This window comes from Pseudophryne corroboree, chromosome 5 (genome assembly GCF_028390025.1).
Source record: "Pseudophryne corroboree isolate aPseCor3 chromosome 5, aPseCor3.hap2, whole genome shotgun sequence".
NCBI lineage: Eukaryota > Metazoa > Chordata > Amphibia > Anura > Myobatrachidae > Pseudophryne > Pseudophryne corroboree.
In genome coordinates this window covers 625,149,755-625,165,269 of record NC_086448.1, presented here as the reverse complement: position 1 = coordinate 625,165,269, position 15,515 = coordinate 625,149,755, and positions in this window count along the sequence as shown.

Sequence of the window (15,515 nt, the reverse complement as noted above, 5' to 3'; positions counted from 1 at the left end):
ATACAATTAGACATTTTAATAAACAAATACAAAAATAATATTATTTAGTGTAGGGTTACAATGAACCAGTGCAAAGACTCACAGCAGACGTAGAAGAAAAATAGGGTAGACAGAATCTCTTTTACCTCAACTTTACATGAGTACAGTGCCGTTTCTTGCGGTGGGCGAGCCGTGCAACCGCAAGGGGGCGCCCGCCGCGGCACTTTGTGTGTCCTTGTCTGCTGATCCTCACTCTTCCCGAGCACTTCTGCTCGGGGGGCGGAGTTTCGCAGAATGACGCGATTGCGTCGTGACGTCACAACGCAATCGCGTCATTCCACGAAACCACGCCCCCCGAGCAGGAGTACTCGGGATGATGGAGGAGGAGCAGACAAGCTGGAAGGAGGAGGTGGCCGGCGCAAAGGAGGTGAGGCGGCCCGATCCGAAGAGCGGAAAGATTCTCTATATGTAAGTAGTCTCTCTCTCCCCCCCTCCCTCTCCCTTCCTTCCCCCCCACTTGACACCTGCCTGCCGCACTGTATAAAATGGGGACACCTGCCTGCGTACTGTGTAAAATGGGGACACCTGCCTGCGTACTGTGTAAAATGGGGACACCTGCCTGCATACTGTGTAAAATGGGGACACCTGCCTGCGTACTGTGTAAAATGGGGACACCTGCCTGCGTCCTGTGTAAAAAGGGGACACCTGCCTGTATACTGTGTAATTTGGACACTTGCCTGCCGTAATGTGTAAAATGGGGACACCTGCCTGCGTACTGTGTAAAATGGGGACACGTTCCTGCGTACTGTGTAAAATGGAGACACCTGCCTGCCGTAATGTGTAAAATGGGGACACCTGCCTGCCGTAATGTGTAAAATGGGGACACTTGCCTGCCGCACTGTGTAAAATGGGGACACCTGCCTGCATACTGTGTAATTTGGACACTTGCCTGCCGTAATGTGTAAAATGAGGACACCTGCCTGCGTACTGTGTAAAATGGGGACACGTGCCTGCGTACTGTGTAAAATGGAGACACCTGCCTGCCGTAATGTGTAAAATGGGGACACCTGCCAGCCGTAATGTGTAAAATGGGGACACTTGCCTGCCGCACTGTGTAAAATGGGGACACCTGCCTGCATACTGTGTAATTTGGACACTTGCCTACCGTAATGTGTAAAATGGGGACACCTGCCTGCGTACTGTGTAAAATGGGGACACTTGCCTGCCGCACTGTGTAAAATGGGGACACCTGCCTGCATACTGTGTAATTTGGACACTTGCCTGCCGTAATGTGTAAAATGGGGACACCTGCCTGCCGTACTGTGTAAAATGGGGACACCTGCCTGCCGTTATGTGTAAAATGGGGACACCTGCCTGCATACTGTGTAATTTGGACACTTGCCTGCCGTAATTTGTAAAATGGGGAACCCTGCCTGCCGTACTGTGCAAAATGGGGACATGTGCCTGCCATACTGTGCAACATGGGGACACATGCCTGCGTACTGTGTAAAATGGGGACACCTGCCTGCTGTTATGTGTAAAATGGGGACACCTGCCTGCCGTAATGTGTAAAATGGGGAGTCTTGCCTGCCGTAATGTGTAAAATGGGTACACCTGCCTGCCGCACTGTGTAAAATGGGGAAACGTGCCTGCCTTACTGTGTAAAATGGGTACACCTGCCTGCCGCACTGTGTAAAATGGGGACACGTGCCTGCCATACTGTGTAAAATGGGGACACGTGCCTGCCATACTGTGTAAAATGGGGACACTTGCCTGCCGTACTGTGTAAAATGGGGACTTTTGATTTTTTGATTTTTCCCTGTGGTGGCCGTGATGATATCAGATGAGGCCACGCTTACTTTAATGAGACCACGCCCATTTTAATGAGGTCACACACCCTTGCCGGGATCGCTTCATGTCAGCGCTAACTCCTTGTGCCTGGAACCTGCCATTACCAGTCATTATTACTTGTCCGATTACTGGACTCATGTCTCTGCTTACGCCTCTCTGTACTGGACTACTCAAGTGTACTCCAGTGCCTACCAATTTCTAGTGAACTCTGCTACTAAATTATTGTATATCTGTTGTCTGCCGCTAACCTTGGTACATCTTGGTAAGCCTACATCCAGTTTCTCTGTTGTTTTCAGTATCTGCAAATCAAGTATACAACATTCATGAACATCTGCCGTGTCAAGTATTCACCTGTATAATCTGATTTTATGCTATGCAAGTAGTACACACTTGTGAATATCGGCTTCTCCTATTCCAAGTGTTACTGTATATCCAGTCACAGTTTGTATTACTAAATTGCCTGTTTACCAGCCACACCCTTGTTGGATTGCCTGTGCTGGACTTTTGTATCCTGCAATAAACACCCTCAGTTTCTGGTACACTCTGGGGGGTTTTGCATAACAATGACTTTTACTGAAAATGCCTCTCCTGATATTTCTCCTGATATTCTATGGGAAGGTCACAAGACCACTCTTCATGGCCAATTTATAGCTAAAGCATCTGTAACATGGAAAAAGGCAACTCAGGAGATTTTGTAATTAGAGTCTCAAATATCAGCCTTATTAGATCAACGTTAATTTTCTTCACTGCTTCTCTTCTATACCAGATAGAACACCTTAAAGGTCAGTTGAATGCCCTCCTGTCTCACTGGGCAGCAGATATTCTGCAGAAGCTATGTCAGCTGTTTTACAATAAAGCTGACAAAATTGATACCCTGTTAGCAAATAAATTGCGATGCAATCAAGCTTTAGTATAATAGATAAATTGTTCTCTTATAAATTATGAACTAATACTAATAACTACCACCTAAGATCCCAAAATAATGGTGGAAGAGTTTAGGGATTTTTATAGCTCTCTTTATAATTTACTCCTCCTCTAATGGGCCTAAGAGGTTATGTTCATAGTAAATTACCATTCCTTTGCCATGAGTATCAGAATCCCAAAGCTCAATATAAAAAGAGAGAAACACCCATCCTTACTTTTGGCACTGGAAGCTGAGAAAGCATTCAACCATATTTCCTGGCCCTTTGCTTTTGGAGTATTCAAGAGGATGGGTTTCGTTGGAAAGTTCTTGGATGTTATCTCAGCTTTACAGTATATTGATCACCCACAGCAACAGTTTCTGTTAACCATATCATCTCTTCCTCTATTAGAATCATCAACGGTACCAGGCAGGGATGCCCTTTTTCTCCCCTGCTTTTTGCCTTAGTCATGGAACCCCTAGTTGTGAGGATTCTCAGAAAACACAGCATTTCCAGTATGCAGGCTGGTCCTTCAGAGCATAAAATTGTGTTATACGCAGATGATGTCTTGATGTCGCTAAGTAACCCAGCTCAATCACTCTGACCGTTCTACTCTGAGATCAATCTCTACTCTGACTGTTAAGGTTATAACATCAACACTAGTAAAACAGCAGTGCTCGATTTCTATATCAATGGACCAATGAATATCTCCTTTTAAGGAGTTTAAATAGCATAAACAGATATTCAAATATTTAGGTATTTTCCATCACCACCCATTTTTTCAGGCTAATAAGCCCCATATTTTAGATTAAATTAAATATGACGTGATGCCTGAGTCTAGCCACTTTATTTCATGGATGGGCAGAGTTAACTGGGTGAAGATTAACTTGCTCTCTCCATTCTTCTACCTTTTCTTGACCCTTCCAATATCTACTCTCCTCTAAGCCTTTACATTTTTACCACCCTATACTTTTTTGGGGGTGAATGAATACCCTTGGATATGCTAACAGTTGCTGCAACATCCTACACATAGTGGTGGGCTGGGTATTCCTGACTTTAAATGGTATTTATTTGCACAACATGCAGATTTTATACAATGGTGTAAACCTGGTGCTTGGAAGATCTGAGTTACTATTGAGGCTGACAAACTGGGTCTATCCATGGTCTCCTCCCTCCTCTGAATACCAAAGTCACGTCATCATAGAAATGTTGCTTCTTATATGATAGTCTCCAACTCATTGTCTATATGGGATTATGCTAACAGGAAAGTTATTGTTCCATAGTTCTTTTCCCATTATCCCGATTCTTCACAATCTCAATTTCCTTCAAGGTAGAAACAAGATCTAATTTCTTCATGGAAAGAAAGAGGTTTTCTTTACTTAAATGATATTACAAAGGATGCAAATTTTGATCAGTTCTCCCAGATTCAGGCAGACACAGCTCTTCCTTCTAGGAATTTTATCAAATTTGTACAACTCAGACTCTTTCACTCTAAAATGAAACACCTCCTCGCTAGTAGTCCCCTTTCTACCTTCGAGGCTTTAATTATGAGTCATGCTGTGACCAAAAGCTTAATCTCTCTCTTGTATAATTTGCTTGTTGAGGAGGCTTCTTTACGTGATCCTCATAAACAGGCTTGGTCAGTGGATTTGGGTACCACTTTAGATGATGAGGAGTGGATAGAGGTCTGGGATAATGCTGCCACTTGTTCCATATGTGTTAGAATCATGGAGAATATTTGTTATTATATAGATGGTACTATGTGCCCTCTCCCAGGAGCATCATGTATCCCGGCACACCGTATAGATGCTGGAGAAGATGTTCTATGGAGGGCATCTTTCTACATACATGGTGGTGGCACTGTCCAAAGATAATACCTCTTTGGAAGGAAGCCATTCGTCTTATAACACACTGTTTTAATATTTCCATTCCATACTATCCTGAGTATGTTCTCCTTCCTTTGGGCTTCCCTATGTTGACTAGGCACCAAAATAAATGATTGCATTATATATTTACTGCCATGACCTGCCAGTTAGCCGTGGATTGGAAAACCCCCACTTCTCCATCTATGCATTCTATTTTCTCCCAGATTTGCTACATTTATCACATGGAGTATGACTACCATTATCAATAATTCCTCCAAATCATTTGACTCTTGGTAAGCACTCAGTAAGCCTCTCTCAACAACCCCCTCCAACTTTGCTTTGTAACTGCCAAATATACACATTAACTTACTCAGGTTTCTACCCCACCCCTGAAGTTCCCCTTTCTTGTTCTACTTCTCTTTATCTTTTTGCCTTTCCTTTTCCTTTATGACCTAACTCACTGTTGTGTATGCTAGAGTTTTTCTTTTCTTAATAAGTTTTATCCTTAAAAATTCATCACAAATGAGCTTGTTTTGTATGGACTTGATATCCACTTTTTTTCATTATTTTGTTATTGTGATGTTGCTGCTCATTGTGATCTACCCAAAAAAGTGTATTAAAAAAATCTAAATCTAGACCAGAAAAAAATGTTTCTCTAAGGTATGATTATTAAAAAAGTTCTCTACATAAAATCTAATCCATAATGTATCTACAGATTAAATTAGGATTCTAAAGATGAATATGAGGAAAAAAAATTCCCCTTCCTCCTAAGTACATTGAAGAATTTTCCAACTTAATTTTGTTTTTTTAGTGTTCCAAATAAATGTGTGAAATGTACATATATCTTTTATTCATAAGTTGAAGTGACAGGTTGGAGAAACTGCAATGGATACAGCGGTTCAGGAAAAATTCTATTTTTTTTAGATTGGCCATACCTAAGTATGAAAGCTGAAAATGATGGTAACTCTCCAATTCCACAAAGACCTTACTTATTATAGAGGTAACATTCAAGGAATATAAGTTGTGTATAGATATGTGTGGCTGCAGTGCGTATGCATTATGTTGTGGTTGCAGTGTGTATGCATCACAGCTCACAACTCCTGGAACAGTGGGGCGTACGCTATGCTGGCTTTTGAATGAGAGTCACTTTCAGTCTAATAGGAGTCGGCTAGCAATGTGTACTCAGCATCATGCCATGATACGTATGCATGGGGGTACTGCTACAGAACGCTGAAATATGCAACAAAAACATAGCGGAACACTTCTGTATTTTTGGGTAATTGTATACCCAGGTAAGGTATACTATACATACAACATTGCAATCCTGCCAGACTTCCTCTTGATTTGAAAGGTCTGTTACAGTACCTAGGGCCAATGCCATAGATTTATCAAGATTGAATGTAAATCCAGAAATATGACCAAATTGTTTTCATTTTTCAAATAGAGGGGTAAAATAATCTCTGGGATTGCTATAAAGAGCAGGAGGCCATCTACAAAGGCCAAAAGCCCTACGAAACAATGACAAATTCTGATGGGTGTGAATTAGCAGGTTGAGTGTAAAATGTAAATAAAAGAGGTGATAGAAGAAACATCTGTATGGAATTACCAAGAAGGACATTGACTAGGAATTTTGTTCATGGATTCAAATTAAGATATTTGACTGCATTAATAAGGGTGATACAAATTCTCTATAATCCAAGACTAGGGGTCACAAGTGGAAAGGGGATGGGGGGTGGGGCTGTACTGCACACCCTATTACTAAAGATATTAAGAGGTGCTATCATGCTAAGGCTTCTAATAGTATGCTGGAGGAGGAGAAATGCAGATGCACACTCCTTGCACTGAGAACACTGATAGTAAGAATAATTTAAACTCTCACAATTAACATGGAGTATAATTAAAGTTCTTAGCACACATTTGTGCAAATATGCGGGCCCATGTACCGCGACCAGGTGACTTCATCACATGGGTTCCTAACATTCCAAATAATGTCACATTATATAAATTTATCCAGGTCTTACCTTTAAATAGTGCCCTTATTAATGTGTGATCTGAAATGCAGGAACCTTGCTAATTAAAACACCTGAGGGTAAATGGGAGGGTTGTCAATACTAGAGGAAGAAAGCCTTTCCTTCTAGTGTACAATATATACACAAGTACAGAGGAAAAAGGGGGGGGGGGGTGGACTGCACATCCTATTGCTAAAGATATTAAGAGGTGCTATCACGCTGAGGCTTCTAATATTATGCTGGAGGAAGAGAAATGCAGATGCACACTCCTAGCACTAAGAACACTGATAGCAAGAATTATTTAAATAAACCCTCAAAACTAACATAGAGCATAATTGAAATGGTATGAGTTTGCCAGAGGTGCGTGATGCCGGGCAATCTCTGAGGTTTTTTTAAAGCTCCAATCATTTACAAGGCAAAGCATGCCTTGTAAATGATTGGCACTTTAAAAAAATCTTCCACATTGGCTGACATCCCGCACCTATGGTAAACTCAGACCCTATTACATATGCCCCTAAGAATAGGTATTCCCAAAGCATTTTATCTAAGGCCTTCTCAGCATTCAGTCTCAATAGCATATTTAAAGACTTCTAATGTGCAGCAGAAGAGGCCAAAACCACAACCGCCCAAAAAACAATCTGAATAAAGAATTATGCCCATGCATAAACCTAAGTTGATATGGGGTCAGAAGCATTGGCATAGCACATCATTTTTGCTAGGATTTTGTAATCTTGGTTGAGCAATGTAATGGATCTATATAAAGAAAACAAGAAGGTGTCCTTGTCCGGTTTGGGTAAAAGAATTGTCATTGCCTCATTAAAAGAAAGGTATGCAATATTGTGAAAGCAAATTTGTTGCAGTAAGTTAGTCAGCTGCAGGCAGTGTGGGGTTCTGACCTGAGCAGCACTTAGCGGAGGTGATCATCTCAGCTGCTGGAGAGGAAATATGGGGCAATGGCTGTGGGAGGTGATCAGCTGTGGGGAGAAGAAGTAACACTCGGCTGAGCCAAGGGAAAAATATAAAAATTGTGCGCCATCCGAGACCAATTCTTTCCCTTTCTTGATAAACAACTTACCCTGCTTTTGTCTGATATCATTTCTGAGTGCCGCCCATCTGTCTGCTATATATATATATATATATATATATATATATAAAAGTTTAAAGCAAGAGGTTATTCTTCTAATGTATAAGCTAACGCGAGGGACCGTGTAAGTAGGTTAACTAGAGAAGAAACACTCACTAGAAAATCTCCAATTGAAAAAGAAGATAGAATACACTGGGTGCATACGTATAATACGGCAGACAAGAGTATTAAACAAACTTCCCAGTCATTATGGCCAATTATTCAACAAGATAAGGAACTGAAAATGTTGAAACACACTAGCATCATGTCATGTTACAAAAGAGGTCGTAACATCCGGGATTGGCTAGTACGTACAGATATATCCAAAAGGACCGCCTATAATGTACAAAAAAGACCAAATGGTTGCTACAGATGCGTGGGATGTACAACCTGCAGTTTTATGATTGCTTCTAAATACATTATGCATCCACATAATGGACAGAAATTTCTTATTCATCATCCTCTTACATGTCTCAGTACCTACGTAATCTATGCTATAAAATGTCCCTGCGGCCTGTATTACATAGGCAAGACCATTAGAACATTCAGAGAGAGAATTGCCCAGCACCGCTCCGCAATCAGAGCAGCTATTTCAGGAAAGGACAATGACCAACCGGTAGCAAGACACTTTGCCCAGGAGAAACACAATTTATCAACGCTGAGATATGTGATCATCGATCATGTTCCGGACGATCTCCGTGGTGGAGATAGAGGGAAACGATTGTTGTGTCTAGAAGCACAGTGGATATTTAAGCTGGACACTGTCAAACCTGGTGGCCTTAATGAGCATTTAACATTTAGCTCTTTCCTTTAAATTAATATATAATTTAGTCCCATATGTCATTTGATTGGTAGTTAATAATATGAAACTTTGTATCCATAGATTTGGAATCAGTAATATAATATGTCTTTACAATATGGTTTCATACTAGGGATTCCGGATTGTGCTGCAACTATATGTTTTTTATAACACTTATATGTAGTTTGTTTTTAATTTTCCATAGTGCATCCCACTTCCTATGTATTCTGGTTGCCATGCCAACGCCCCGACAAGCAGCAGACAACACTTTCCGGAAAGGTAGGCGGTGACGACACCGAGGATTCTGACTAGGGGACTGAAGTTTCGGCCCCCGTATACATCATTTCCTGGTGTTTGGTCGCTAAGCTACATGCCGCCGGTGAGTGGGAGGATGCGGCGTGACGTCACTGAAACGCTTGCGGAGACGTTCGCCGGAAGTGACGTACACCGGAAGTGCGGGCGGCCCAGGATCAGGAACGGGAGATGCACGTGTGGAGATGATCTGTTGGAGGGTATTTAGGTAAGAACACTGTGAATGTTTTGTTGTATGTTTGTCGCTTGAAAAAGGAGTAAAATCCGAAACGTCGCATTGCCATCCGTGGTGTCTGCTTCCTCATTTATACAAGACCGCTGAGTGCCTCTCATCTCGTCCTCTACATCTTCTCTGGAGCTGAGCACCGCAGCAGTTGATTTCAGGAAAGTGGAGTGCCAGTCATTTGCCTATATATATATATATATATATATATATATATATATATATAAACGACCATGTAAGAAGGCACTCAGGAGACATCAATGATAGCAAAAGATTCAAAGTGTATTCACGGTCACGGTCGAGTACTTTCGGGGACAGCACCCCGTCCTCAGGACCACACCAATACAGCACAAACAATACAAGTACAATAAACTTACCCCCTTATACCCCTACACATGCCGCAATCTCCTCCCCTGATGCCGCCGTTAAGCTCCCGGGACCCGCCAGCCAAGGACGCACCCGATGATGCACTTCCGGAAGTCGCTCCGCCGTCACCATAGGAACGCCAGCATGCTTTCCAACAGTCGGACCAGATGCGTTCCACCAGTGTTAACTCAGGGCAGCCCCATCCGGCGAGAACCTAAGGCCAATAGTACAGCATAGAGTTAGTGACTGCAGCAGGCATAATGCTTCTAAACATTACATATAGAAAAAAAGGTTACATATAGAAAAAATTAAATCACATGCATATACACTGTGCGGAAGGAATGTCATATCTATAAAAACAAAACGCAAACATCAACAGCAGTATCAATATATCATATATCCCAGAGACCATATATACAAAGAGGAAGACATATATTACACCAGGGAATTCCAATTGATTTTGTCATTGAGGCCCCCAGGTTTAGTAGTCCCAAGCCTCAAAATCCAGCGGGACTCTTTAATCAATAATGATTTAGCCCTATCCCCACCTCGTAAGGATTCAGGGACATGGTCTATAATAAAATATCGGATAGACTCAAGGGGGTGGTTGGAATCCTTAAAATGACGTGGTACTGGTTGATCTATATCTTTACCATTAAGGGAAAGTCTAATGGCGGATCTGTGGGCGTTCATTCGTTCTTTAAACTTCCGAGTGGTCTGCCCGACATAGTATAAACCACACGGACAGACCACAACATATACCACATGAGTGGTATTACAAGTTAGCACAAACCTAATGTCGTACATCTTATCACCATGAGGGTGCTTAAACTTCTTACATGGGATAATGAACTTACATGTAGTACAATCATTACAGGAATAACACCCCGCTGGTTTTATATAAGTATTAGGGGCCTTACAGATATTACGTCCTGATATATCCGTATGTACTAAACGATCTCCCAAATTGCTACCTCGCCGAAAGGCAGCAATAGGTCTCTTACCCTGAAAAATAGACAGATCTTTGTCGGTACTAATTATGGGCCAAAGAGCTTTACTAGCTCTCTTCACAATAGGGCTAGCAACAGTAAAGTCACTACTCCAAGGTAAAGTGTTCTACTGATCTCGGACTTTGGTTTCCAACAAAGCCGGTTTAGGCATATTAAGGACTTTTACTTTTTGTTCTTCTAAAAGTTTACTATCATACCCTCTACATGCAAACCTAGCTACTACTTTATCAACCTCACAGGATGCTTTGTCTTTATTACTGGAGATGCGAGCAACTCGCATCATCTGGGATAAGGGCAGTCCCTTCTTTAACGCAATAGGATGGTGGCTCGTTGCCACCAAAAGAGTATTCCTGTCGGTGGGTTTTTAATTAAACTGTAGTCTCAAATCTATGGTTCACTATATTAACCTGAACATCCAAAAAGTTAGTGTTGGTATGACTATAGGTATACGTAAACTTAATGGGGGTCTGTAGGTTATTGATCTCACCCATCATGTCCAAAAACATTTCTACACCACCTGTCCAGAGTAGGAAAACATCATCGATGTACCTCTTATAAAGCAAAATATGTCGGCTACGATCAGGGTCAGAGAAAAATATCTTAGATTCAAAATCAAACATGTAAATGTTTGCATAAGAGGGGGCGACAGAAGACCCCATCGCACACCCTCTTAATTGCAAATAATACTTACTGTCAAACAAAAAATAATTACGACATAAGGTAAGCTCCAAGAGATGTAAGAACAGATCATGGTCAAATACCTCTACTGGTACATTAGTTTCAATAAACTGCCTCATCGCCCTCATACCCCCCTCATGAGGGATGCTAGTATATAAACTACTAATATCTAAGCAGCACATCAATGTCTCAGATGGAAGATCCGGAAAGTCCTTCAGAATATTCAAAAACGAAGTAGTGTCCTTCAAAAAAGAGTCTTGATGTAACAAGCAGGGTTGCAAAATGCAATCCAGAAACTGTGATACCGGTGAGTATAAAGAGTCCCTAGCCGAGATTATCGGCCTCCCTGGGGGTTTGTCTTCATTCTTATGTATTTTTGGAATTGTGTACAGTACTGGAATTTTAGGGTACTGCACACATAATGCTTCAAAGATCCTTTTGGAGATCTTGTGCTCAGAAAGTGCCTTTGTTAGAATTTGAAGTAGTTCCTTCTGGTAGGATGCAGTCGGGTCACAGGATAACTTCTTATACACCTCTAAATCTGAAAGCTGAGAGACGATCTCAGAACGGTAGTCGTCAATGTTCTGAATGACAATCGCCCCGCCTTTATCGGCGGGTCTTATAACTTTAAATTCATTGTGGAAATTAGTAGGTACGAAGCTTAGGCCACGGTTCATTACTTGAAGTTCCTCTGTGGATAAAGTCCTATTCGAGAGGTTAAAGATTAAGTTGTTTTCTTCTTCTCCTGAACTTTTCTTACCCCTCTGGTTCTGCCTGCTCCTGCGGGTGGGAGTTCGTCTAATACTCTCGCAGGGTTTTTCTTTCCCGCATCTAAAGCGATAGGTCTGGTCCTACTTCCATCCTCAGACTCAGATACCGCAAAGTCACTGTCAGTGCTGGATCTGCCCTCTGCTCCATGAGGGTGTTGCTGCTTTCGCTTCTGCCACGGTCACTGTCTACTTTTAGCAGTTGATCTCTCCTGCCCGCCTCCACCTGTGAGCCATCTATACACCCGATATTCATCATAGTCTGCATCTACAGCAAACCTCTTGCTCCTTTTAAATTTGAGCAATTCTCTGCGATATTGATCACATTGAGACTCCAGCCGTTCGATCCATTTTACATCGGAATCCTCCTCCAGTATTTTAAGATAGTCTTTTTCATATGTAGCTATCTTCTGACGGGTGACCTGTAGTTCCCTGTTCGCCTCCTCAACCACCAGAATCATCAGATCAAATGCACACTTGTTTAATATGGCCACCCATTTCCTTACGAACTCTGGGTTATTTCGGCCAATGGTGGGCACATTTTTCACCCTGAACCCACGTGGGATTTTATGATCTCTGAAATAATCCGATAAAGATACACTGTGTAATAAAAAATCTATTTCACGCCTTTTCATCCTGAGAAGTTGATGATACACATCATCAGGTTGATATGAAATATCAGTTGTAGATACAACTTCCTTAGATAAAATCCGGTTAATTTTATCAGCACTGTAACTGAAAGTTTCCCCCAATGGTGTCACCAGTACGCCATGTCCAGGATTCTGGTCCGCTGCCAGCGAACCCGGTATGCTTGACTCCATGGGGATGCAATCTAAAAAGTAATGTTCAGTAGCTGAGGTAACTTCAGAAAATAACACTCTCTTAAAAGAGACTAAATGCAGGTGCCTTGCAACTTATGCTTAATGCAAGCACAACAATACAAATCCATCTACTGCCGGCACTCTGTTCACAAAGCAGCTTGCTCCGGTGCCATTTCAAGATTCAGATAAACGACCATGTAAGAAGGCACTCAGGAGACATCAATGATAGCAAAAGATTCAAAGTGTATTCACGGTCACGGTCGAGTACTTTCGGGGACAGCACCCCGTCCTCAGGACCACACCAATACAGCACAAACAATACAAGTACAATAAACTTACCCCCTTATACCCCTACTCATGCCGCAATCTCCTCCCCTGATGCCGCCGTGCAGCTCCCGGGACCCACCAGCCAAGGACGCACCCGATGATGCACTTCCGGAAGTCGCTCCGCCGTCACCATAGGAACGCCAGCATGCGTTCCAACAGTCGGACCAGATGCGTTCCACCAGTGTTAACTCAGGGCAGCCCCATCTGGCGAGAACCTAAGGCCAATAGTACAGCATAGAGTTAGTGACGGCAGCAGGCATAATGCTTCTAAACATTACATATAGAAAAAAAGGTTACATATAGAAAAAATAAAATCACATGCATATACACTGTGCGGAAGGAATGTCATATCTATAAAAACAAAACGCAAACATCAACAGCAGTATCAATATATCATATATCCCAGAGACCATATATACAGGGAATTCCAATTGATTTTGTCATTGAGGCCCCCAGGTTTAGTAGTCCCAAGCCTCAAAATCCAGCGGGACTCTTTAATCAATAATGAGTTAGCCCTATCCCCACCTCGTAAGGATTCAGGGACATGGTCTATAATAAAATATCGGATAGACTCAAGGGGGTGGTTGGAATCCTTAAAATGACGTGGTACTGGTTGATCTATATCTTTACCATTAAGGGAAAGTCTAATGGCGGATCTGTGGGCGTTCATTCGTTCTTTAAACTTCCGAGTGGTCTGCCCGACATAGTATAAACCACACGGACAGACCACAACATATACCACATGAGTGGTATTACAAGTTAGCACAAACCTAATGTCGTACATCTTATCACCATGAGGGTGCTTAAACTTCTTACATGGGATAATGAACTTATATGTAGTACAATCATTACAGGAATAACACCCCACTGGTTTTATATAAGTATTAGGGGCCTTACAGATGGGGATAGGGCTAAATCATTATTGATTAAAGAGTCCCACTGGATTTTGAGGCTTGGGACTACTAAACCTGGGGGCCTCAATGACAAAATCAATTGGAATTCCCTGGTGTAATATATGTCTTCCTCTTTGTATATATGGTCTCTGGGATATATGATATATTGATACTGCTGTTGATGTTTGCGTTTTGTTTTTATAGATATGACATTCCTTCCGCACAGTGTATATGCATGTGATTTTATTTTTTCTATATGTAACCTTTTTTTCTATATGTAATGTTTAGAAGCATTTTGCCTGCTGTAGTCACTAACTCTATGCTGTACTATTGGCCTTAGGTTCTCGCCGGATGGGGCTGCCCTGAGTTAACACTGGTGGAACGCATCTGGTCCGACTGTTGGAACGCATGCTAGCGTTCCTATGGTGACGGCAGAGCGACTTCTGGAAGTGCATCATCGGGTGCGTCCTTGGCTGGCGGGTCCCGGGAGCTGAACGGCGGCATCAGGGGAGGAGATTGCGGCATGAGTAGGGGTATAAGGGGGTAAGTTTATTGTACTTGTATTGTTTGTGCTGTATTGGTGTGGTCCTGAGGACGGGGTGCTGTCCCCGAAAGTACTCGACCGTGACCGTGAATACACTTTGAATCTTTTGCTATCATTGATGTCTCCTGAGTGCCTTCTTACATGGTCGTTTATCTGAATCTTGAAATGGCACCGGAGCAAGCTGCTTTGTGAACAGAGTGCCGGCAGTAGATGGATTTGTATTGTTGTGCTTGCATTAAGCATAAGTTGCAAGGCACCTGCATTTAGTCTCTTTTAAGAGAGTGTTATTTTCTGAAGTTACCTCAGCTACTGAACATTACTGTTTAGATTGCATCCCCATGGAGTCAAGCATACCGGGTTCGCTGGCAGCGGACCAGAATCCTGGACATGGCGTACTGGTGACACCATTGGGGGAAACTTTCAGTTACAGTGCTGATGAAATTAACCGGATTTTATCTAAGGAAGTTGTATCTACAACTGATATTTCATATCACCCTGATGATGTGTATCATCAACTTCTCAGGATGAAAAGGCGTGAAATAGATTTTTTATTACACAGTGTATCTTTATCGGATTATTTCAGAGATCATAAAATCACACGTGGGTTCAGGGTGAAAAATGTGCCCACCATTGGCCGAAATAACCCAGAGTTCGTAAGGAAATGGGTGGCCATATTAAACAAGTGTGCATTTGATCTGATGATTCTGGTGCTTGAGGAGGCGAACAGGGAACTACATGTCACCCGTCAGAAGATAGCTACATATGAAAAAGACTATCTTAAAATACTGGAGGAGGATTCCGATGTAAAATGGATCGAACGGCTGGAGTCTCAATGTGATCAATATCGCAGAGAATTGCTCAAATTTAAAAGGAGCAAGAGGTTTGCTGTAGATGCAGACTATGATGAAAATCGGGTGCATAGATGGCTCACAGGTGGAGGCGGGCAGGAGAGATCAGCTGCTAAAAGTAGACGGCGACCGTGGCAGAAGCGAAAGCAGCAACACCCTCATGGAGCAGAGGTCAGATCCAGCACTGACAGTGACTTT